General features: G+C 46.4%; 1 long non-coding RNA gene across 2 annotated transcripts in view; it reads right to left on the bottom strand.

Moving 5' to 3' along the window:
* The window catches only part of LOC122234689, a 115,464-nt gene that overhangs the window by 51,817 nt on the left and 40,270 nt on the right, over window positions 1-23,377 (bottom strand). The window lies entirely within an intron of this gene.

Raw genomic sequence — 23,377 nt, 5'->3', positions numbered from 1 at the left:
CTTCTCTGCGGAGCTTGAGCTGTGAGGTTCTAAAGCCTGGTCCTCCCAGAGACGGTGGAGAGGGAACATGGATCCCAGATGGGCACATGCCCTTGACCCCACCAGCACTTCATCTCACAGAGTGGGAAGCAGATGCAGGAGGCCAGGGGACCTGACTGACCAGCTCTAAGGGAGGTCCTGCCCCAGGGTTTCACTGGTCAAGACTTGTGCAATCATCCCTAAAAAGACATCAGATCTTAGAGCTTAGTAGTAAAGAGGGTGGTGTCTGAAGCCAAGCAGACAAGTCTCTACTCCTGCCTCTGCCGGTCACAGGCTGTTCATGTGAACTGGGGCATGTGACTTCACCTCTCAGAAGCTCGGCTTCCTCCTCCGTACATTGGGGATACTAGCATTTTTGTCGGTGATTGTTGTGAGAGTTTACTGAAATCATAAAGGTGATGTGCCATATCACACTACCTTGTACCTCGTGAACATCCTAACGTGTCATTATTAGCTCAGAAAAGAAAACCCAAGAGCAGATACCCAGGTTCCAAGAAGAAGTTTTCCATGGGCTTTGCTGGAATGCTATAGTAGGTGAAGGGATGGGAAGCCAGTTTAAGAAGGAAAAGGGACGAGGAGCCAGCAGCGATGACAGGGATACAGAACCTTAAGAAATGGCTTAAGACTTAGTCTTCAAAGAGCTGCCACTCCCTGACAGTAGCCATTTCATGCCCGACTGTCAGCTTTGACAAGCTGGAAGCGGCCAATCTTTGCCGAAGGGCAGACAGTGTAGCTATCACATTATCATGCTATAAATTAACATTTCACCACAAAACTGGCATTGGAATGCAACTCAAATCCATTCCACCATTGCCTCCTCAGTCTCGCCTTGAAGTTGCTGCCCTCTGATTCTTACCAAGCAGCCAATGAACCCAAGTGGCCGTCACTCGTTCCTGCTGCCAGTGGGGGGGGGGGGGAGGCATGGGGGGCCCTCATTCTGCTCATCCCCAAGTAATAACTGGAAACAATGATGTTGCTCATGCCAGTGGCTGGCTCTTTGTTGTTGTCATTGTTGTTCCATTCTTGGCCATTGTTATTGGCTTCTATTGTAGATTCAAGCAGCTTTTGAAAGCACACCCCCTTTCATTTCTCCTCTGCTTTGAAGGGAACAGCTATGCCCAGCCACCAGTGGGGAGACGTTCTTCCTCTATCATTTTACGCTACATTACAACAGAAGTTGCATGACTCCAAAGGATGCTTTTGACTTTAAAGTTCTTGTGATCTATTTGTGCAATACACATGTTAAATTAGAAATTCATTTGTCACTCCCAGATAATAATGTTCAGAATGGTGCTTCCTGCATGAATCATTATCTTCAGCCTGGAGTTGTTCTCCTGATGAATATGCATGAGCCCAGAGAGGGAGAAGGGAGATTTGCACAACCTGTTTCCCGGAGGAGCCTCAGATGGTTCAGCTCGGTGTTCGGAGTCTGAGCTCCCAGAGCCAAGCCCAGCGTCGACCTTGCCACCCACAGCTCATCCAGTCTTCTCAGAACACCTGCCCCCCTCTGCCCATGGTGAGTGCCCCGTAGCAGCAGGGAGCCCACGCCAGCAGGGAAACGCCACTGCTTGTTCATTCATGAGCCATGAACAGAGTGGACAACCGGTTGGAAGGCAGCGGAAATGGAAGTGGCCTCCCAGTGGCCTCCAGAAATTCCAGCTGGAGAACTGAGAGGCCATGAGAGGAGCCTGCTGACTCTGCTTCCACAAAGCGAGAATTAGAAACAGGAGCCTACAATGCATCGTGGCGAAATGAACCGCCCTGGAGTCCCCACAGCAGCTTGGTCACACCTGCAGGAATGTGTGGCTTTGGGTCCGTTTCTCAGGACCCAGGCTTCAGACTCTGGAACAGAACTCATTTCCTGCCACGGAGGATGGCTCTTCAGAAAAGCTTGTTCCATCTGGATGGGTTTCACATCCCATCAAAGTTTCTAGAGGCTGAACCTCTCTTGCATCCTCTGCAGTGATCAGAAAAGGTCATAGCAAGGGATCCGCTGCTCTGACCTGGTCCCTGCCCCAGGTGTGACTACAACAAGTTCTGAAATACAAGAGTGCCCTCTCTCCTCACCCAGGGCATCCCCTGCCTTGGGAAGGATTGGGGCAGTTACGGCAGAAGCACAAAGAGAAGGGAGCCATTTCTAGCTTTTGACTCCCCAAATAAGAATAAGGTCTCAGCACCCTTCATGAGACAATAGTCCCCCTCTCGACAGATACATAGACAGATAGACAGATAGATATATACAGAGATATTAGATAAAGACAGATACACACGTATTTGTGTCCTCCAAGGAAACAGAACCTATGTATACATCCTAAATAGGAAATATATGTGTATCTGTAGGCACAGCTCCCTACTGGTTTCATTTCTCCAGAGAAGTCTAGTTTTCTGTCTGTCTATTCACGTCCTCTACAGATTGGATGCTGTCCCACCACACTGGTGAGGAAGGTCCTCTCCACAGTGTGTGCCAGTTCACATGCTAATCTCTTCCAGAAACACCCTCACAGACACGCCCAGACAAAATGTTCCACTAGCTGTCTGGGCTTCCCTTCGCCCAGTCACGTTGACACATAAAATTAACCAGCACAGTGGTCACTCTGCAGGGACACCAGCACAGAATACTCAGGGTCAAGATGAGACCCGAGCTCCCACGGTGAAGGCCAAAAAGGTCAGAGGACAACACGTGGACAGAGACCACTTCTCCTTGGCTTTGAAACATCTGAACTTCTTTATGAGCCCATACACCACCTTCTGGAGGTAGAGGAGAGGGTTCCAGACAGAGGACATAAACCACACAGAGAAGGCTTTGACAGGTGACTGATTCTTTGCCAAGACTGAGTTCACTTGAAAAAATGATGCAAAACCAGTATCTCTTGCACTCCTGTCCCAGGTATCTGCCCACGCCCATCCTGGGGGTGGGGACTTTGAGCACAGTAGGATGGGTTATAAAAAGTGGAGAAAGCAGAGGAAGTTACACAGATCCCGTGTGCATCTGAAGTCTGGCGAGGAAATCCCACATCTCCTGCCAGTGGGGGGCTGGCCCAGGGCTTCAAAGGATCCCAGACAGCACATTCCTACCAGGCAAGGCCAGGAGTAGGGCCTGTCAATGCAACAGCCACTGCTTTTTACATCAACGTGTGGTGCTAAACCGAGGAAGGTGACCGTTATTGTGGGTGGCATGCAACAGGCTTACTATACTTAACTGGCCCGGAATGTTCTTTTTTGTGTTTTCACTCTCCCTAAATGCTGCTCAGGCTAATAGAAGAACGACAAGGCTCTATGATGGGAAGAAGCCCATTAGAAATATTACAGAAGACTCTATAGTTCTGTGGGAGCACAGAGGAGGAGCACATCCATCTGCCAAGTGGACATGAGAGCACTATGTGGCAGAAGGAGTACCTTACGTGACACGTGCTGCATCCTGGCTACTCAGCGTAGGGTCCCCGGACCCCTAGCACTGGCATCACCTAGAAGCTTGTCAGAAATGCAGAATATCAGGTCCTACCACAGAGCTACTGGACCAGATTCTGCATTTTAACAAGATCCCCGAGTTATATGAAGAAGAAAAAATAACAAGAGTGGCACTTTACAATGACATAAAGAGGCTAGACACGCTCGGGCCCCTATGATCCCTCCGTGATCCAGCAGGAAACAGCTGAAAGCCCATCAGCCCACCCTCTCAGGGCTCCCGGAGCCTGGGCTGTGTCATGACCTTTCCAGGACATAATCAAACTAAGAGTCCCCTGAGGCACCAAAGCACAAACTGTGAAAATCAGATTTTCCTTTAAATCAAGCCTTACAAAGTGATGAAAATAGACTTAGAAATGCCAGAGAATCCTACCTTCTAAGAGACAGGAAACAACACAGAGCCAAAGAAGAACTTGTCAAAGGGAGAAAGAGGTCCAGACCACACACATGCGAGACCAAGAGACGGAAGGAGAGAACGAGAGAGCCAGGCATTGGGGGAGGGAGGAAGAGGTGGTCACAGGGGAGGAGGACTGGAGATGGAGACAGAGGCAGACGGCAGACAGACAGACCAGAGTCAGAAAGGAAACAACACAGAAGGAGAGGAAGAAGGAAACCACCAAGAGACCTTGTTGGACCAACCCTGCTTACTTGTGCTGTCTGAAGCCAATCACTTAAGGACACAGGGAGAAGCCTCACTGATCCAGAACGCAAGGCTCTTTGCTAGGACCTTAGCTCACTTTGTAAGATGTCTTCACCACATTTCTGGCCATGGCCACCATCCCAACCCAGCGGGTGCCCTGTCCAAACACGTCTTGCCCTCTCACACCCCACGCCTTCCATGCATGATGCCACAGCCCGGCCCGCCCTTCCTGCTTGTCCCAGGGTGGCTCCCCATTTCTGGTCCCAATCCCAGCAACCGTCCCAATTGGCTCCTCGTAGATTGAACTGGTGCATGTACCATTACAATTCCCCTATCACTTCCTCTCTGGGTCCATTGATCTTCCCTGCCTGTACATCTCCTCTATTGGACCGTGAACTCCTTCAGGACAAGGGGTGGTATCTTCCTCAATTCTGCAACTCTGGCACCTACTATGTGCTTTGTCACAGAGCTGGCAGTCAGTAGGTGTTGGAAGAATCGTTTTATTCTTCCTGAGAGGTGTTGAAAGAAAACAGCATCAGAGCCTCAAAGTCAGTGCAATTTTCCTTAGTGCAAATGAGTAGAAGGGCCACCGTCTAGAGCCCACAAAACCAGTATGGGATTAAAACAACCCCATTCTCCACTTCTGTGCCAGGAACAGACGTCACTCATCAATTGGCACACTCCTTTCCCACTGAGCCTGAGCGTGAGCTCAGAACCTCTCCCTGCTGCCAATCACCTCGAGTTAGCTTATTGATTTCTACCATCCAGACATTCAGAAGCAGCAAAAACATCGATCCTGTTGGGTAAAAGCAACATTTTTACACGCTTTAAGCATTCATGAACACATGCACAGATGCAGGCTGATACCACGACTAACGTTTAGTGATGGGTGTGTGCAGTGCTCTGACTACATCACCTCAAATGATCCTCAAGCAACCTCGTGAGTTTGGGACTACCACCCCCAATTTGCAGATGAGAAAACTAAGTTGCAGACAGATTAAGCGGCTGCCCTAGGTCGGTAAACAGAATGAAAATTTAAAGCCTTGTCTGTCTGACCTCAAGACCGATGTGGTTCACAATTATGCTACAGTGGACAGAAATCTTCGGCAGGAAAAACAAGTTAGGTCATCAGCTTTTGTTTTCATGTCCATGTATTTATTTTGAGAGAGAGAGAGAAGGGGAGGGGCAGAGAGAGGGGGAGAGAGAGAATCCCGAGCAGGCTCTGTGCTGTCAGCACAGAGCCCCCCAAGGGGCTCGATCTCACAAACCTGTGAGATCATGAACTGAGCTGAATCAAGAGTTGGACACTTAACTGACTGAGCCACCCAGGTGCCCCTCGTGTCACCAGCGTGTCTCTATCTTTGAAACCTGGTATAAGATTTTGCCCGCTTTATTAATTGATCATCATTAACAGCTGTCACTCGGTTGTCACTGAGTGTTTACCGTGTGCCCAGTGCTGTGCTAAGTATATGTGGATCACCTCATCTAATCAATCCTCAGTATCATCCTGTGGGAAAGGCTAATCATCAGATGCAGAAATCGAGAGGATTCAAACCCTGCTCCAGACTGCACAGCCGGAAAGAGCCAGAATTTGCACTCAGGCCGCTGGACCCCACATCCTGCATCCCTAATCCCCATGCGGGGCCTCCAGTGGGCCCGGCACAGCACTCACCCTGACACGGCCATGAACACGCAGGAAAAAAGACATAACGTACTCCATAACGCATACAAGCTAGAGTTTATTTTTACTTCTTGGTAAAATTGTTCCCCAGCACTGACTTACTTAGCAAAATGTTGGGTTTTTTGAATCCCATCTTTTCGCTTTAAACTAATTGCCATTCTTTGTCTATAATTTTCAAATTCCCATTTTCCACTTCAAACCCACCACGTGCATCCACGTTGACAAGGAGAAGAGATGGGAACAGCTTTTGTAAGTGGGCCTCTTCCGTCTGGCATCCTCCCTCCACCTGCCTGAAGGCAGGAGCCATCGCAGCCTCATAATTTAAGCTCTGTGGTTCCCTGCCATTCAGCTTCATAAAACCACAGCCTTCTCCTCAACAGCAGCATCCTGGTCTTATTCTTTCCAGGGAGATTCAGCTGATGGGGGGTGGGGGAGAAGCTGTAAGTCACGGGATCTGAGCCGAGGTGGTGATCTGGAGTGCGGAATGGCAACCCAGGCTGTGAGAATTCGCAGAGGGAAGAGAAGACAGGGGTTCTGGGGCACCGCTTTACAACAAATGCATCATTTATTAGGTTACCACCTAAGGAAGCAGTGATGTCTCTTTTCCCCTAGTCTGCTGGAACAGCAGCCAATTGCGTCTTAGGCTCTGCTGAGCTTGTGCAAAGAGGCAATGTAACAAACCAGCTAGGTCCAAATCCAGCTTTGTTCTTTCCCAGCTGTGTGACCTTGGAGAGGTTAGCCAACCTCTCTGGGCTTCACATTTGTCATCTGTGAAACAGGGATCAAGAACCTATAGCAGCGTAAAGGACTTACAACCAGTCTCTGTTGTGTTGGAAACTCCGCGTGAGTGTTGGTCATAAATAGGACACGTATGACACACGGGGTTGATGGAGTGTATCAGAAGTGGAGGTACTGAAGGATCCATGAGAAGTGCAGTCTCCAGAGCAAGAAACGGGGACTCCCCTCTACCATGGCAGCTTAGGAGCAGGAGTCCAGGGGTCCCTCATCATCCTCCCCCAGGACACCCCTCCTCCCTGCCCTTTCCTCACACTCTTATCTTGCCTTGAATGCCAAAGACGGGTAATAAGAATATGTTCGGCCACATCTTAGTATCAGCTTCCTCTTTTTAACAGCCTACGACGCTCCAGGCACTAGGATGGGCAACCGCACGCAGCCCTGCCTTCCTCTGCCCGACAAGGGGGCAGGGCGCATAGGAGTATCTCCGCTGGCTGGGGAGCTGCGAGGTGAGGACCAGGCCAGCGGCACAGGGGCAAACAGCAGAACCCGGTTCTGTCCGCTTTCACACCCCCGTCTGTGCAGGCAGCCTTGCAGTTCGGGTTTCCCTGAGAGCGGAGCCTGAGACATGGGCACGCACGCAGGGGATGTGTCTGGGCAGCGACTCAGGAGCCAGGAGTAAGAGAAGGAGGAGAGAGAGAGATGGAGAAGGGCCGGCCGGCACGAGCAGGCCACGGAGCCGTCGTCAGGATGAGCAAGCAGTGTGCAACCCGGCGAAGCCCCTCCGTGGACCTTGCGGCCGGTGCCTCGGATTCATCCCGGGAAGGATGGGACCTGGCAACTTCTTCACCGACGCCCACTGGTTGAGGGCGGGTGCCGGACACGACCTCCCCACACAATCGGGTCACTTCCCTGCAGGCGCTGAGCCACCTGATCAGAGACAAGCCCAGGTCTAGAAGCACAGAGAGACACCTCGGGCCTGCAGGCAGCTGTCCGCCCCCGACAGCAGGCGAGCCAACACGGGGTGGCCCTGGGCCAAGAGTGTCTGTGACCAGCCCCTTCTCACTCAGCCTCTTCAGATCCTTGGAGACACAGTCTCTACCGGGAGGCTGCACTTTCCGAGGGGGAGGGGCCGCCACAGACTGAGCATCCATGTGCCCTCAAAACCCGTATGTTGAAACCTCACCCCCAATGTGACAGTGGCGGGTGAGGCTTTGGGGAGGAAGCGAGGTCACAAGAGCGGAGCTCTCGTGAACGGGATTGGTGTCCTGGTGACAGGGACCCCACAGAGCCCCCTCGCCCCTCTGTCATGTGAGGACAACACTGCGAAGATGGCCATCTTGGAACCAGCAAGTGGGTCATCACTAGACAGCCTCGTTGCCAGCAGTGTGACCTAGGGTACAGTTTTTACTTCCAGCCTCCAGAACTGGGAGGAAGAAGTGTCCGTCATTTATGAGCCCCCAGTCCCTGGTGTTTGGTTACAACAGCCTGTGTGGACTCAGAGGCGTGCATATGGTTTTTCCTCCTCACAACCCCCTGGATGACAACAGTATCACCTAAATTTTTCAGTTGAGAAAATAAAGGAGTCTAGATGCCACAGTCTGCCCTTGTGTTGAACAAACAGCCTGGCTTCTAATTCTGTTCTGCCACCAACAGAACCGTAACTGGGGGCAAATTCTCTTAATATGCTGCATTTCCATTTCCTCACCCGCCCATTCTTTTACCAACAAATACCTATTGAGCCCCAAGTGCCCAGCCTGATTCTAGGTACTAGGAATACAACAGTGAGCAAAACAGACCCCCTCCCCCAAATATCTCCAATCTCACTGACCTTACGTTCCACTGGATGAAGACAGACAGTACACAAGAAAAATAAGAAAAATGTTTGCTGTGGGAGCCTGTAAGGGAAAGCACGGAAGGGAGATAAGGAATATGTGGGGCAGGGGGCAATCCATGTCTGGGTGATTAAGAAAGACCTCCCTGAAAGGAGGCATTTGAATAAAGATCCACCAGGGATGCGGGAGGAAACATGTGGCTATCTGATAGAGGGGCTTTCCAGACAGCAAGAACAGCAAGTGCAAAGGGCCTGGGGCAGGAATCTGCCTGGCGTGTTCCAGGAATATCAGGAAGGCTGTGAGGCTGAAGTGGATTGAGCAGAGGGTGTAAACAGGAGATGAAATCAGACAGGGAAGACAGAAAGTGGCAGATTGGAGGCTCTGGGTTTCACCATGTGTGGGATGTGGAGCTGTAAAGAGGGTTTGGAGCAGAGAAGTGATGTGATGTGACTTTTATTTTTATAACATCATTCTGGCTGTTAAGAACAGATTGCATGGGTGGGCCACCTGGGTGGCTCAGTTAGTTGAGCGTCCGACTCCAGCTCAGGTCATGATCTCGTAGTTGTGGGTTTGAGCCCCGCATAGGGCTCGCTGCTGTCAGTACTGAACCTGCTTTGGATCCTCTGTCCCTCTCTCTCTCTGTCCCTCCCCTGCTTGTGCTCGCTCTCTCTCTCTCTCAAAAATAAACCAACATTTTTTTAAAAATTATTAAAAAAAAAAAAGAGCAGATTGCATGGGGGCAAGAGCAGAAGGAGGGATTCTAGTCAGGAGGCCACGCAGCAATGAGAGTAACATACACTGGGGGCTGCGGCCAGGGTGGTATTCATGTAGGTAGCAGGCAGTGATGGATTTGTAAAATGTGCACAGCACTCTCCAGACCTGACGTGCATCATCCTGTCCACTTTTCACGGACACTCACCTGAGGCAGGGATTATCACCTCCCGTTCTTACAGAGTAACAGGAAGCTGCGTGCCTGCCCAAGGTCACACGGTGAATCCGTGGTCAGACCAAGCTAAGGACACGGCTATCCTGAATCAGTTCCTTAGGATATGTTCCCTAATCTGATGACCCTTCTGCTGCATTTCGACTGACAGGTTCTACTGTCTGCGAAGGCTCCACTTCTCGAGAAGAGGGCTTCCCAAATGTACTCTAACCACAAGACCCCCATTTCCAAAGCCAATCAGGACTTGAGAATGAAAATGTTCCTGGCAGATCTGAGACCAAAAAAGAAAGACACAGAGAGAGAGAGAAGCAGAGTGAGGGTAGCCACTGAAAATTCCAGTGCTGTGCAGGCAGGGATCAATTCCTTAGGGTATTTTTTCCCCTTTACTTGAGGTTGTAAGTGGAAACTTAATTAAAAGTGTGACTCGACTCAAAGAGGGGCAGAGAGGATGTGACACTTTTAAAATACCACAGTGTGGGGCTTGGCAATGATTCTGAGAAAATGCCTCCCCGAGACGTCAGGCATCTGCATGCAGGATGATACACAGGGAGACGGGCAAAAAGGAATTTTACCAGCAAATAGGTCATAACGTATTAATGGTTGCAAACATTTTATCCAGCCCTGACCACCGCCCGGAGCTCTGGGCTCAGCTCTGGAGCTGGGCACCTGCAGCTCCACTTGAACAGAGAATCGGCATTTCAAACCTCTAAGTCCAAAACAAGCCCCCAGATCCCACCACCCCAACCTGTTCCTTCCGATGTCTTTCCAACTCAGTGAGCACAGCCACCACCTGCTCAGCGCCTCAAGCAAGAGACCCAGCAGTCATCCTTGACTTCTGTCTCTCCCTTGCCCCTCCGATCCGGGGTCTCTTAAGTGCCACCTGCTCCGCTTCTGGAACATTGATCATCCCTTTAGCCCCACCCCTACTGATAAAAGTCTGTCCCTTGGGGCGCCTGAGTGGCTCAGCCAGGAAAGAATCCGACTTCAGCTCAGGTCATGATCTCTCGGCTTGTGAGTTCGAGCCCCGCGTCGGGCTCTGTGCTGACAGCTCAGAGCCTGGAACCTGGAGCCTGCTTCAGATTCTGTCTCCGTCTCTCTGTCCCTCCCCTGCTCACACTCTGCCTCTCTCTCAAGTATAAAAAAACACCTAAAAAAATTTTTTAAAGTCTAGGTGTCCCCACCTCGTGCATGAGGTACTACATACAGCCGCTTTTCCTTGCCCCTCTCCCATCCACCCGACAGCCAGTCTGAGCTGCTTAAAACATGAAGTGTGAACCTGAACAGGTGTCCCCTTCTCTCAATGTGTTCAATGGTTTCCCAGGATCCTGAGAATAAAAGGCAATTTAAAATCTGTGTGACCCAGCTGCTAACTTCTCTCTAATCTCTGCTTCTGCAGGGATTATTTCCCCTCCTCATAGCCTTCCCGCCACCAGGTCTCTTTTCTGATCCTTCAGCGCATGAAGCCCTTTCCCTCCTCTGGGCTTTGCAGATGCTGTTCCCTCCGCCCATAATGCTTTGGGGCCAGGCAGGCTCGGGACTGGTTTCTTCTCATCCCTGAGCTCTCAGCTTGAATACACACTCTTCTTCGAAAAAGTTTTCACTCGTGATTGTATCTCAGAGTTTCTCAACCTCAGGACTACTGACATTTGAGGCCAGATCATTCTTTGTGGTGGAGCTGTCCTGTGCATGGCAGGATGTTTCCCAGTATCCCTGGCCTCTCGGCCCACCACAGGCCCTTAGCACATCTCTTGAAGTTGTGACCACCAACAGGGTCTCAAGGCACTGCTGAATGTCCCCTGGGGAGGAGATGGAGTGGGTGAGTCACCTACCCTTAAGAACTATTTCCCATTCAAAATTTCTCCCAACTGCTGTGCTGTATCTCTTAGCCCTCACACTTAGCATTCTCTGCAGTTAATTTTCGTGTTACTACGTGTTGCCATGTTGCCCTCAAGAATGTAATCTCTGTGAGCGCAAGAATTGTGACTGTCTTACTCATAGTTTCATCCCCAGAACCCAGAAGACGTTCAATAAATAGTAAATATTCATTGAATGAGTGAGGAAGAGCTGATATTCATTAAATGCTGATCATGAGCCAGACTCTGTGCCAAGCAATGTTCGTGTGTCAGCTCATTTAATGCAGCTAATGAGGTAGATAATGCTATTATCCCCATCTTCCCGGATGGAAAAGTGAGATTCAGAGAGATGAAGTCAGGAAGCAAGCAAAGGACAGAGCCAGGATACGACCCTTGAGTTTATTTCACTGCTGGACTACAATGCCTCCAAATCACCATAGATGAAAACACCAACCACACAACCTTCCAAACTATAAGCTCTTCATTGTTCTAGACTCTTCTTCCTCCTTCCTCCGGGCCCTATCAGTCCTTCAAATCCCCTTAACTGGACCTCACAAACGCTACCTAATTTCAGCCTCTCCTCCCCACCTTGTTGCCTTTGGATTCAAGGGCCTCCTCAATTCACACCTGGCTCTAGGAACAGCTTCCTAAATCTGGCCTCTCCACCGCCAGCCTCTGCCCTCTCTGCCACTTCCATACGGCACCGTGTTCACTTCTCCATCAGCTCAGGTCACGCTCTGGTTCTGAAAATGTCTCTTGACTTCCTGGTGCCGACAAGATCAAGTCCGAACTATTTAATGTGTGCATGGGTGTGTAACTCAATCTCTCTGAGCTTCGGTTCCCTGTCTATAACAACAGACATCTGAAAATAACCTTTTCAGAGAGGTTTTTAGGATTCGATGGGGGAAAGGCATGTGGTAGCTTATAATGGATGCTCAACAGTGTTGATTTCCTTTCCTGCCCTTTCTTCACAATCTGAACCCAACCTGCTTCCTCAGTGTCATCTCCCATCAGTGTCCCAAACCACCTCCCTCTACCTAGAGAACCCCCCTAATTATCCTTCAAATTGCAGTTCAAATGCCTCTGTCACTGTCCAGTCTCCCCCTACTTTCTCTGGCAGAGTTGATGGCCCCTGCTCTGGGCTCTCAGACCTCTACTCCAGCATTTAACATGTCGTGCCTTCCAACACTGTGTTATTATTTGTTTACCTATCCTCCTCCATTAGACTAAGGGCAAGGATATACGTATTTCTGGATCGCCAGTACTAAGAATGGATAAGCACATAGTCTGTGCTCAATGAATTACTATTTTGGAAGTAGGGAGATTGCAACACAATTCTAGAATCACACAAAAAAACTGGCGTCGATGGTGACTCTGCCCCCAATTTGCTGCACAATTTGTATTTCCTTTCCGGACCTTGGTTTTCTTTCTCTCTTAAGAAACAGACACAGGGGCGCCTGGGTGGCTCAGTCGGTTAAGCGTCCGACTTCAGCTGAGGTCACGATCTCGCGGTCCGTTGAGTTCGAGCCCCGCATCAGGCTCTGGGCTGATGGCTCAGAGCCTGGAGCCTGCTTCCGATTCTGTGTCTCCCTCTCTCTCTGCCCCTCCCCAGTTCATGCTCTGTCTCTCTCTGTCCCAAAAATAAACAAACGTTAAAAAAAAAAAAAAAAGAAACAGACACAGTCACAACCCCATAAAACTAAAAGTCAACCACAAGAAAAGAATCTGGAAAGACCACAAACACATGAAGGTTAAATAACATGCCAATGAAGATTGAATGGGTCAACCAAGAAATCAAAGAAGAGAGCCAAAAGTAGATGGAAACAAAAGAAAATGAAAACTTGATGGCCTAAAATCTTTGGGATGCAGCAAAAGTGGTACTAAGAGGGAAGTTTATAGCAATCCAGGCCTACCTCAAGAAGAAAAATCTCACACAACCTTGTCTTACACCTACCTAAAGGAGCCAGAAAAAGAACAAAGTCCCAAGCCAGTAGAAAGAAATAATAAAGATTAAAGCAGAAACAAATGAAATAGAAACTAAAACACACACACACACACACACACACACACACACACACACACACACACACACATCAGAACAGATTAATGAAACCAGGAGCTGGTTCTTTGAAAAAAATCAACAAAACTGATAAACCTTTATCCAGACTTATCAAGAAAAAGAGAAAGGACTCAAACTCACAAATGAAAGAGGGGAAATAACAACCAATACAACAGAAATATACACAATCATAAGAGAATATTGTGCAAAACACTATGCCAAACTGAACAACCTGGAAGAAATACATAAGTTCCTAGAAACATATAAACTATCAAAATGGAAACAGGAAGAAGAAAATTGGAATACACTGTTAACCAGCAAAGAAACTGAATAAGTAATAAAATATCACCCAACAAGCAAAAGTCCAAGGCCAGATGACTTCCCAGGCAAATTTTATCAAACATCTAAAGAAGAATTAATACCTATTCTTCTAAAACTATTCCAAAAAATAGAAAAGGAAGAAAAACTTCCAAATTCATTATATGAGGCCAGCATCAACCTGACACCAAAAGCAGATAAAGACAACACAAAAAAAGAGAACTACAGGCCAATATCTCTGATGCACATAGATGCAAAACTACTAACAAAATACTAGCAAACTGAATCCAACAATACATTAGAAAATTCATTCACCTTGATCAAGTGGGATTTCTTCCTAGTTTGCAAGGGTGGTTCCATATTTGCAAATCAATCAACATGATACATCACAACAATAAGAGAAAGGATAAAAACCACATGATCATTTCAATAGACACAGAAAAAAGCATGTGACAAAGCACAACATCCATTCGTGATAAAAACCCCCAACAAACTAGGTTTAGAGGGAACATAATTCAACACAATAAAGGCCACATATGAAAAACCCATAGTAAACATCATCCTTTATGGTAGGAACAAAACAAGAATGTCTACTCTCACCACTTGTATTCAACATGGTGCTGGAAGTCCTAGCCACAGCAGTCAGACAACAAAAAGAAACAAAAGGCATCCAAATCATTAAGGTAGAAGGAAAACTTTCACTATTTGCAGATGACATGATACTATATGGAGAAAACCCAAAACACTCCACCAAATAACTGCTAGAACTGATGAATGAATTCAGTAAAGTTGCAGGATACAAAATCAATGTACAGAAATCCATTGCATTTCTATACACCAATACAGAAGTAACAGAAACGAAAATTAAGAAAACAATCCCATTTACAATTGCACCAAAAAAAGATACCTAGGAATAAACCCAACCAAAGATATGAAAGACCTGTACTCTGAAAACTCTAAACACTGACGCAAGAAATTGCAGATGGCACAAAGAAATGGAAAGACGTTCCATGCTCCTGGATAGGAAGAACAAATATTTTTAGAATGTCAATACGACCCAAAGCAATCTACACATTTAATGCAATTCCTATCAAAATACCAATAGCATTTTCCACAGAACTAGAACAAACAATCCTAAAATTTGTATGTAACCACAAGAGACCCCCAAATAGCCAAAGCAACCTTGAAAAAGAAAAGCAAAGCTGAAGCATCACAATTCTGGGCTTCAAGTTATATTACAAAGCTGTAGTAGTCAAAACAATATGGTACTGGCACAAAAACAGACATGTAGATCAACAGAACAATAATAGAAAACCCAGAAATGGATCCACAATTATATGGTCAATTAATCCTCAACAAAGCAGGAAAAAATATCCCATAAGAAAAAGTCTCTTCAACAAATAGTGTTGGCAAAACTGGAGAGCAACATGCAAAAGAATGAAACTAGACCATTTGCTTACACCATGCACAAAAATAAGGTCAAAATGGACGAAAGTCCTAAAATGAGACCTGAAACCATAAAAATCCTAGAAGAGAACACAAGCAGTAACCCCTTTGACATCTGCCATAGAAACATTTTTCTGGATATGTCTCCTGAGGCTAGAGAAACAAGAGCAAAAATAAACTACTGGGACCTCATCAAAATTAAAAGCTTCTGCACAGTGAAGGAAACAGTCAACAAAACTAAAAGGCAACCTGCAGAATGGAAGAAGATATTTGCAAATGATACATCTGATAAAGGATGAGTAACCAAAATATACAAAGAATTTATAAAACTCAATACCCAAAACCAAATAATCCAATTAAAAATGGGCAGAAGACATGAACAGACATCTGTCCAAAGAAGACATCCAGATGGCCAACACATACATGAAAAAAAGCTCAACATCACTCACCATCAGGGAAATGCAAATTAAAACCACAATATACTATCAGAATGGCTAAAATCAACAACAACACAAGAAACAACAGGTGTTGGCGAGGATGTGGAGAAAAAGGAACCCTCCGGTACTGTTGGTAGGAATGCAAAATGCTGCAGCCATTGTGGAAAACAGTATTGAAGTTCCTCAAAAAGTTAAAAATACAGTTCCCTTACGATCCAGCAATCACACTACTAGGTATTACCCAAAGGACACAAGAACATTCATTCAAAGGGATACATGTACCCCTACGCTTATAGGAGCACTATTTACAATAGCCAAGATAGGGAAGCAGCCCCAGTGTCCAACGACTGATGGAATGGATACAGAAGATGTGGTGTGTGTATACACACACACACACACACACACACACACACACACACACACACACATATATATACACATATAATTCAATCTTATTCAGCCATTAAAAAAGAATAAAATCTTCCCATTTGAACTGATATGGATGGATCTGGAGAGTATTACGCAAAGTGAAGTAAGTCGTTCAGAGAAAGACAAATACCGTAGGATTTCACTCATATGTGCAAGCTAAGAAACAAAACAAACGAGCAAAGGGGAAAAAAAGAGAAAGAGAGAGACAAGCCAAAGAAAAGATTGTTACCTACACAGAACACACTGATGGTTGTTACCAGAGGGGTGGGGGTGGGAGGATGGGGGAAACAGGTGATGGGGACTAAGGAGAGCACCTGTGAGGAGCACCAGGTGCTGCATCCAAGTGTTCAATCCACATTGTACACCTGAAACTAACATAACACTGTACGTAAGCTGACTGGAATGAAAATAAAAACTAAGAAAATACATCACAGAGGAAAAAAAAAAAAAGAAATAGAGATGGTTATATCTTCCTCAATGGATATAATGAGATGATTAATGTAAAGTATCTAGCATAGGCCTGCACGTGATTAGCGCTCAATAACTAGTATGCCATTATTATTACCCAAATTTATTAATTGCTATACTCAAGAAAACTGGGGTCTACTTTGGAGATGAGGGAAGTTCAAATATTGACACTTGGAACGATTTGGAAATAGAATGAAGCACTGTGTAAACTGAGCCTCAGTAAGGCCCAAAACAATAGTTGTTGTCTATTGGTAGACGAGCGGTCTGAGAAGTCAGGAAAGACTTCCTGGAAGAGGTGGCATGATGGTCTCCAAAGATGGCCACCACCAATTCCTTCCCTCCTTGTATGTAAGTGCTGCCCCACCCATCAAGGGATGGAATCCACTTCTTCTCCCAGGGACATCTAGGCTGGCCTGCTGACTCAGCAACAGAACGAAAGCAGAAGCAATCCCATGTCACTTCTGGAACGAGCCCTTAGGAGGCCCGGCAGCTTGTACTTTTGCTCTTAGAAGCAGCCGCCCTGACGCACAGATGGGCAGACTAGACTGCTGAAAAACGAGCTATCACCTGGAAGGAAAGAGGTCATGTAAAGGAGGACTGAGGCCCGGGAAATGTGAGGGAAGCTTCTTGAACTTTCAATCCCCGCCCAGCACTTGAGAAAGCAGCAGAGGGAGAGACGTCAGCCAATGCCACACGGGACCAAAGAATCACCGTGCTGAGCCCCGGCCCAATTCTGAACCCACAGAGGCACGAAAAATAATAAATCATCATTGGCTTAAACCGCTGAAGTTGGAGATTATGTGTGTAAAAGCACTAGATAAGATCAACAGGTGGTAATTCGAATACAGGCAGGCCTAACATAGGTGAGAAAGGCCTTCCAAACAGGGAAATGCAACTGAATAAATGAGTCAATCTTAATGGTTCCCCCAGGCCCATCTCCCAGCCTCTCAACCCACTCCTGCTCATCTGCCACACTCCAACCACACTGAAGCCCTCTCAGGCTCTCAACTTCAGCCTCTGCACCTGCTCTCTGGTCCTCCTCCGGCCAACTATGAGGTCTCAAACATTGCTTCTTTGGGGAAAGCCTCTCCCTTTGTCAAGTCCATACTTCCAGCACATACCACAGTATTGCTCCTGCGAGTCTAATGACCTTACTTCTCCATCGTGATGATTCATTAATTAATGGGAGGAAAGGAAAGCATTTACTGTAGAATGCAAACTAATTAATGAAGAAGGAATAACGGAACTAGGAAATTACCATCTGCAACCATCATAGGGATAACGGACCCAGGCACGAATCATCAATAGATGCTCAAAGGAGAGGGTGAAAGTTTGATGAGGTACAGGAGACTTGCACAGCCTCTGAGTGTACGCCCTAAAATTATTTATTAATTACAAAGGCATGAAAGCAATTTTATAATGGAGAACCCTGGCATACATCACTTTAATCAAGCGATCAAAGTTAACACCCGAAGTGATAGAACAAACCAACTTGGTACACGTACTGAATAATCAGGGAGACGGACACGACATCACTAGTGTAATGAAACCAGAATGTAATCAGGAGGCATCCGATAAACCAAAATTTATGGACCTTCTTACACTTCTCCAAATATGTCAATGTCCTGAAAGACTGAGGAAGCATTCCAGAAGAGTAGATCCAAGAAAACCAAATCCAATGCATGATGCTGTATTGGATCCTGAGCCTAAAAAATATGCTCCAAAGGGTGTTCTTAGAACATCTGTAAATTTTTTTAATGTATATTTATCTATTTTGAGAGGGAGAGAGAGAGAGAGAGCATGAGTAGGCAAGAGGCAGAGAGAGAGGAAGAGAGGGAATCCCAGGCAGGCTCCGTGTTGTCAATGCAGACAGAGCCCAACATGGGGCTCGATCCCACACACCGTGAGATCATGACCTGAGCTGAAACCAAGAGTTAGATGTTTCACTGACTGAGCCACCAAGGGGCTGTGCAACATTTGTAAAATTTTTTTTTTATTTAAAAAAAATTTTTTTAATGTTTATTTTTGAAGGAGAGAGAGAGACAGAGTGTGAGTGGGGAAGGGGCAGAGAGAGAGAGAGACAGAGATAGACAGAGACAGAATCTGAAGCAGGCTCCAGGCTCTGAGCTGTCAGCACACAGCCTGACACAGGGCTTGAACTCACAAACCACGAAATCATGACCTGAGCCGAAGTCAGATGCTCAACCGACTGAGCCACCCAGGCACCCCAACATTTGTAAAATTTTTAAGAAATTATCTATAGATATTTATATTGATGAATGTTGAATTTTTGTTTACTATACTGTGGTTATTTAAGAGATGGCTCTTGGCAAACACAGTCTGAAGCACATCATGGTAAATGGGGCATGATCGTGACATTTATCTCCTATTGTTAAAAAAATACTAAAGCAAATGTGAGAAAGTATGAACAGTTGGCGAGACAAATACTGGATGATCTCATTTATATGTGGAATCTAAAACAGAAACAAAAACAGGGGCGCCTGGGTGGCTCAGTCAGTTGAGCATCCAACTCTTCATTTTGGCTCAGGTCATGATCCCAGGGTCGTGGGATCGAGCCCTGCATCCAGCTCCATGGAGAGTATGGAGCCTGCTTAAGATTCTCTCTCTCTCCCTCTGCCCCTCTCCCTTGTTCATGCGCTCTCTCTCTCTCTCTCTCTCTCTCTCAAATTAAAAAAATACAAAAATAGGGGCACCTGGATGGCTTGGTCACTTAAGTGTCCAACTCTTGGTTTTGACTCAGGTCACAATCTCACGGTTTGTGAGTTACAGCCCTGCGTTGGGCTCTGTGCTGACAGTGTGGAGCCTGCTCGGGATTCTCTCTCTCTCTCTCTCTCTCTCTCTCTCTCTCTCTCTCTCTCTCTCTCTCTCTCCCTCCCTCCCTCCCTCCCTCCCTCCCTCTCTCTCTCCCTCTCCCTTTCCCCCTGCTCACACTCTCTTTCTCAAACATAAGTAAACTTTAAAAAAATAGATAAATAATAATAAAATAAAAACAAACCAAATTCTTAGAACCTAAGAGATCAAACTTGTGGTTACCGAAGGTGGGGGAAGGAAGGGGGTCAGGAAGGGGGCTCAAAAGGTACAACTTCCAGTTATAATACCTACCGGGGCTGTGATGGCCAACATGATGAGGAGAGCTAATAATGCTGTAGGACATATAGAAAAGTCATTCACAGTAAATTGTAAGAGTTCTTATCACAAGGCAAACACTTTTTTTTCTTTTATTCTGTCTTTTCTTTTTGTTGTATCTGTACGAGAAGATGGATGTCAGTGGGACCTACTGTGGTAACCACTTCACAATCTATGTAAACCAAAACATCATGTTGTAGGCCTTCAACTTTTACAGTGTTGTATGTCGATTAATTCTCAATGTAACTGGGGGGGGGGGCGGGCGGGGAGGGGAACCAGCTGTGAATATGGTTGAACAGTATACAAAATCTGTACTAGTCTTGCAACTTGTAAGTTTGAAATTGTTTCGGAATGAAAAGCTGGAAAAATAAAGTATCAGGTATCTGGTGGATAAAATACAATTGTCATAGGACTATCCTTCCACCAGACTGGCAACAATGAAACAGCTAGATAATACTAGAGGTGGTTAAGGATGTGGAGCAGCTGGAACTTACCCCCACTAGTGGAGGGCTGTAAACTGTTACAGTCACTTCACAAAACTACTTGGCAGCGTCTGCTAAAGTTGAGCAGATCCTACCCTAGGATCAATTTCATGCTAAATGATAGACCTCACAGATATGGAAAGTCCATCTTTAAAAAAACGTGCACTAGAATGTACTATAGCTGTGGCTATACTTCCTAGCCAAAAAATGGAAACTTGGGTGTCTGGATGGCTCAGTCGGTTAAGCATCCGACTTTGGCTCAGGTCATGATCTCGTGGTTCGTGGGTTCAAGCCCCACATCAAGCTCTGGGCTGACAGCTCAGAGCCTGGAGCCTGCTTCAAGTTCTGTTTCTCTCTCTCTCTCTGCCCCTTCCTGACTCATGCTCTCTCTGTCTCTCTCAAAAATAAACATACATACATACATATATACATAAATAGAAACTCAGATCTGATGTGGCATATTCCCCAAATGGAACACTACAGGGCAATGAAAAAATGAATTATTTCTACCCACTAAAACAGAGAGTGAATCTCACAAATATTAAGCAAAATAAATCGGACAAAGATAGTGCATTTGGTATGCATCTATTTACATAAAGTTCAAAAACAAGCAAAAATGAACCTACGGTTGTTAGAAGGTTAGTGGTTAGCCTTTAAGGGAAAACCGGTTAGTGGTGAGAAGTAAACACGAAAATGCTTCTGGAGTCCTGCTAAGGTTTTGCTGATCTGGGTGGTGCCTACATATATGCATCACATTTTGAAAACTCAATGAGCTCTACCTTAATGATTCAGGCACTCTTCTGTATGTGTCACTTTTCAATAAAACGTTCACATGATCAAAGCATATGTTACAGGCACTGCTGTTTTCAGTGCTTTCCATGGATTAAATGAGGTTGGCAAATCAGGAAATATGCACAATCAGGTAGCTGCCCCTGCCACACACCCTTCATTTTTACAAGTGGGGAAAGCAAGGCCCAGAGTAGTTAAGCAACTTTCTGAGGGTCACACAGCAAGTGGCTGATCAGAACTCAAATCCAGGTGGTCCAGCGGGCTACAGAGTCTGCATTCCCAGGTGCTCTGTGACACTGGGTCTTACCGAAGAGCCCTCTAGTAGAGAGAGGATCTTCATTCCTTCATCAAAAGGCCTCCGGATAAACCCAGGATGTTAGGAATTATGCAAATGAGCTTAAAGAATCAGAGACTCTGGTAATAAAGAGTTGAGAGAAGAGAGTACCAAACTGACATGCGATAAGGAGGCTGATCTTAGTGCCACTTCTCAGTCCTTATTTGCGAAATTAAGATCTGGGGGCGGGCGGGGGGGGGGGGGGGAGAGGAGAGGAGGGAAGAAAACCACCCCAACCATAAAAGGCAGGGTGCATACTCATGAGATAAGATAGTTGAAGAAGTGCTAATGATCCAATTAAAAACTGGAATGCAGCTCTGTGATCCTTGCTCCAATTATCAGTTTCCGAGCCCTGTGAGATACTCACCGCAGCAAGAGAAAGCGTAGGGGGAAAAGAAATAATGGTTTGATTCTGTCTTCTTCTACCTATGGCAATAATTTTTGCAATTATCAATGTGTGATTTCTTTGCTGTATGTTTGGACTTCCATCCCGGAGAGATTTCAGGATTTTTTGCCAAGCAGAATGGTGCAGGCTTTGCAGAATCTTTTCATATTCTGTTCAAGTTTCGCCTGGAGAAAGCAAAGGGCTGGACTGGCAGAGAGAACGAGGAAGTCCCTCTAGACACAGGAAGGAGGGTGAGGGTCCCTTGACGAGTGGGAACGTTGGCCCCTACGTAGGACAAGCAGGCAGGAAAATTCGAACTCAGGAAGACAAAGGATAAGAAACACCTCTGGAAGGTGGGCCCCAGGCTCAGAGGCCCTCGGCCCTAAAGCTTGAAAAAGAGGAGAAGGTCCACAGACCACATGAATCCCAGCTCTGAGTCCCCCACACATATGCATCTCAACAAACAGTAAATACACTCAAGGGGTGAGGAAACTCAGTATTGACAGAAAAGTTTGGGGGTGGGGGGGAGAGGATGTTTTGTTTTGTTCACCAATCTAGCAGTTTGAGGGTTTGGGGTGGGGAGTGTTGAATGGAAGTAAGGAAAATAAGGAGTGGTATTTCTTTCACACTTAAGCCTGGGGATTTAGAGGATTTAGATGCCTATCTCCCACCTAAGAAATGAGTGGAAACTACCCATATGGACTCCAAAGAGCATTTTGCATTGAGAAAAATCTCTTGCATAGAAAGAACATGATCTCCTTTGCTTTTCGAGGTGCCTGCTGAATAATTCCTGAAGCCTCACTCTGCTGTGACAAACAAGGCTGCCTTGGACCACACATTCCCTTTTCTTGACCTCCGGGTCCAAATGCTCATGAATTCTTGACGTTAGTATTTCTGTCAGGCAGGGCTGTTTGAAGAGGACTTCAAGTTTTAACAAAACTGAATTAAATATTCAACCAAGAGTATCTCCCTCCTGTGAGTAAAGATTTGATTGAAGCCTGTGTGGTGATTGCTATTATCATCCCACGTTATAAGCCAAGTGTATCAACCAGGATATTTAAATTTACCTAGAAGCCAACTGTTATTGCTACCAGGGGCAGCACAGAACCATTCAAGGACAGAACTGGGTAAAATATGAGAATCATCATGGAAGCTGGAGCCATTAGCCCAGATGTGTAGAAGGCTTGTGGCGATGATAATTACACATCATTAGTGCGTTTGCAGAATGAGATCCCTTCTTCCAGCAGGAAAGGAAAATCCACCCAGTGTAGGTGAGCACACAGCATCATGGCAGCCATCCACCACCGTCTGCACTCTGGGAGAAGTGTGTCTTTCCCCAGCTACATTTTCTGAGGATACTGGAACCTTCAGTGAAGGATAATTGGTCAACAGAGAAAAGGGTTGTCGTCTGCATAGGTGCAACGTCAAAGCTGGTTGGCAGAAGAGGATGTCTTGATTTAAAATGAGGGGTGTCAGCAGGTGTACGTGAACATCATTTGCAAATCCTCGCTCACATGGACTCAAGGAAGGGAAGGGACAGAGCTGCAGGGCATGGTTTCTCTGGCACTTTCTAGCTGGATGTGTTTGTGCAAATGATCTAAGCAGCCCCCAGTCTCTGTGGAGACAACAACCATGTAGGGATTCAATTCATAGAAGAAACAGAGCTAGTTGGGTGAAGAGTCACAGGCTTCCAGGGCTGTTGATAAAGGGGGGGTTCTGTTTGGGTGCTCTGGGCAGGCAAGATTTGAGTCCTCGCGATATCTCATTTATTGGTGTGTGACCTTAGGTAATGAGTTCACTTCCCTGAACCTCCATACCTTCATCTATAAAATGATAACCTCTCTCCGAACATTATTTGACGATTCAATGAGATTCATGTCAAAGCACATGGC

Source organism: Panthera tigris, chromosome E3 (genome assembly GCF_018350195.1).
Source record: "Panthera tigris isolate Pti1 chromosome E3, P.tigris_Pti1_mat1.1, whole genome shotgun sequence".
Lineage (NCBI taxonomy): Eukaryota > Metazoa > Chordata > Mammalia > Carnivora > Felidae > Panthera > Panthera tigris.
Note: the sequence above shows the minus strand (reverse complement) of the source record. Positions and strands in the feature narration are given on the sequence as shown.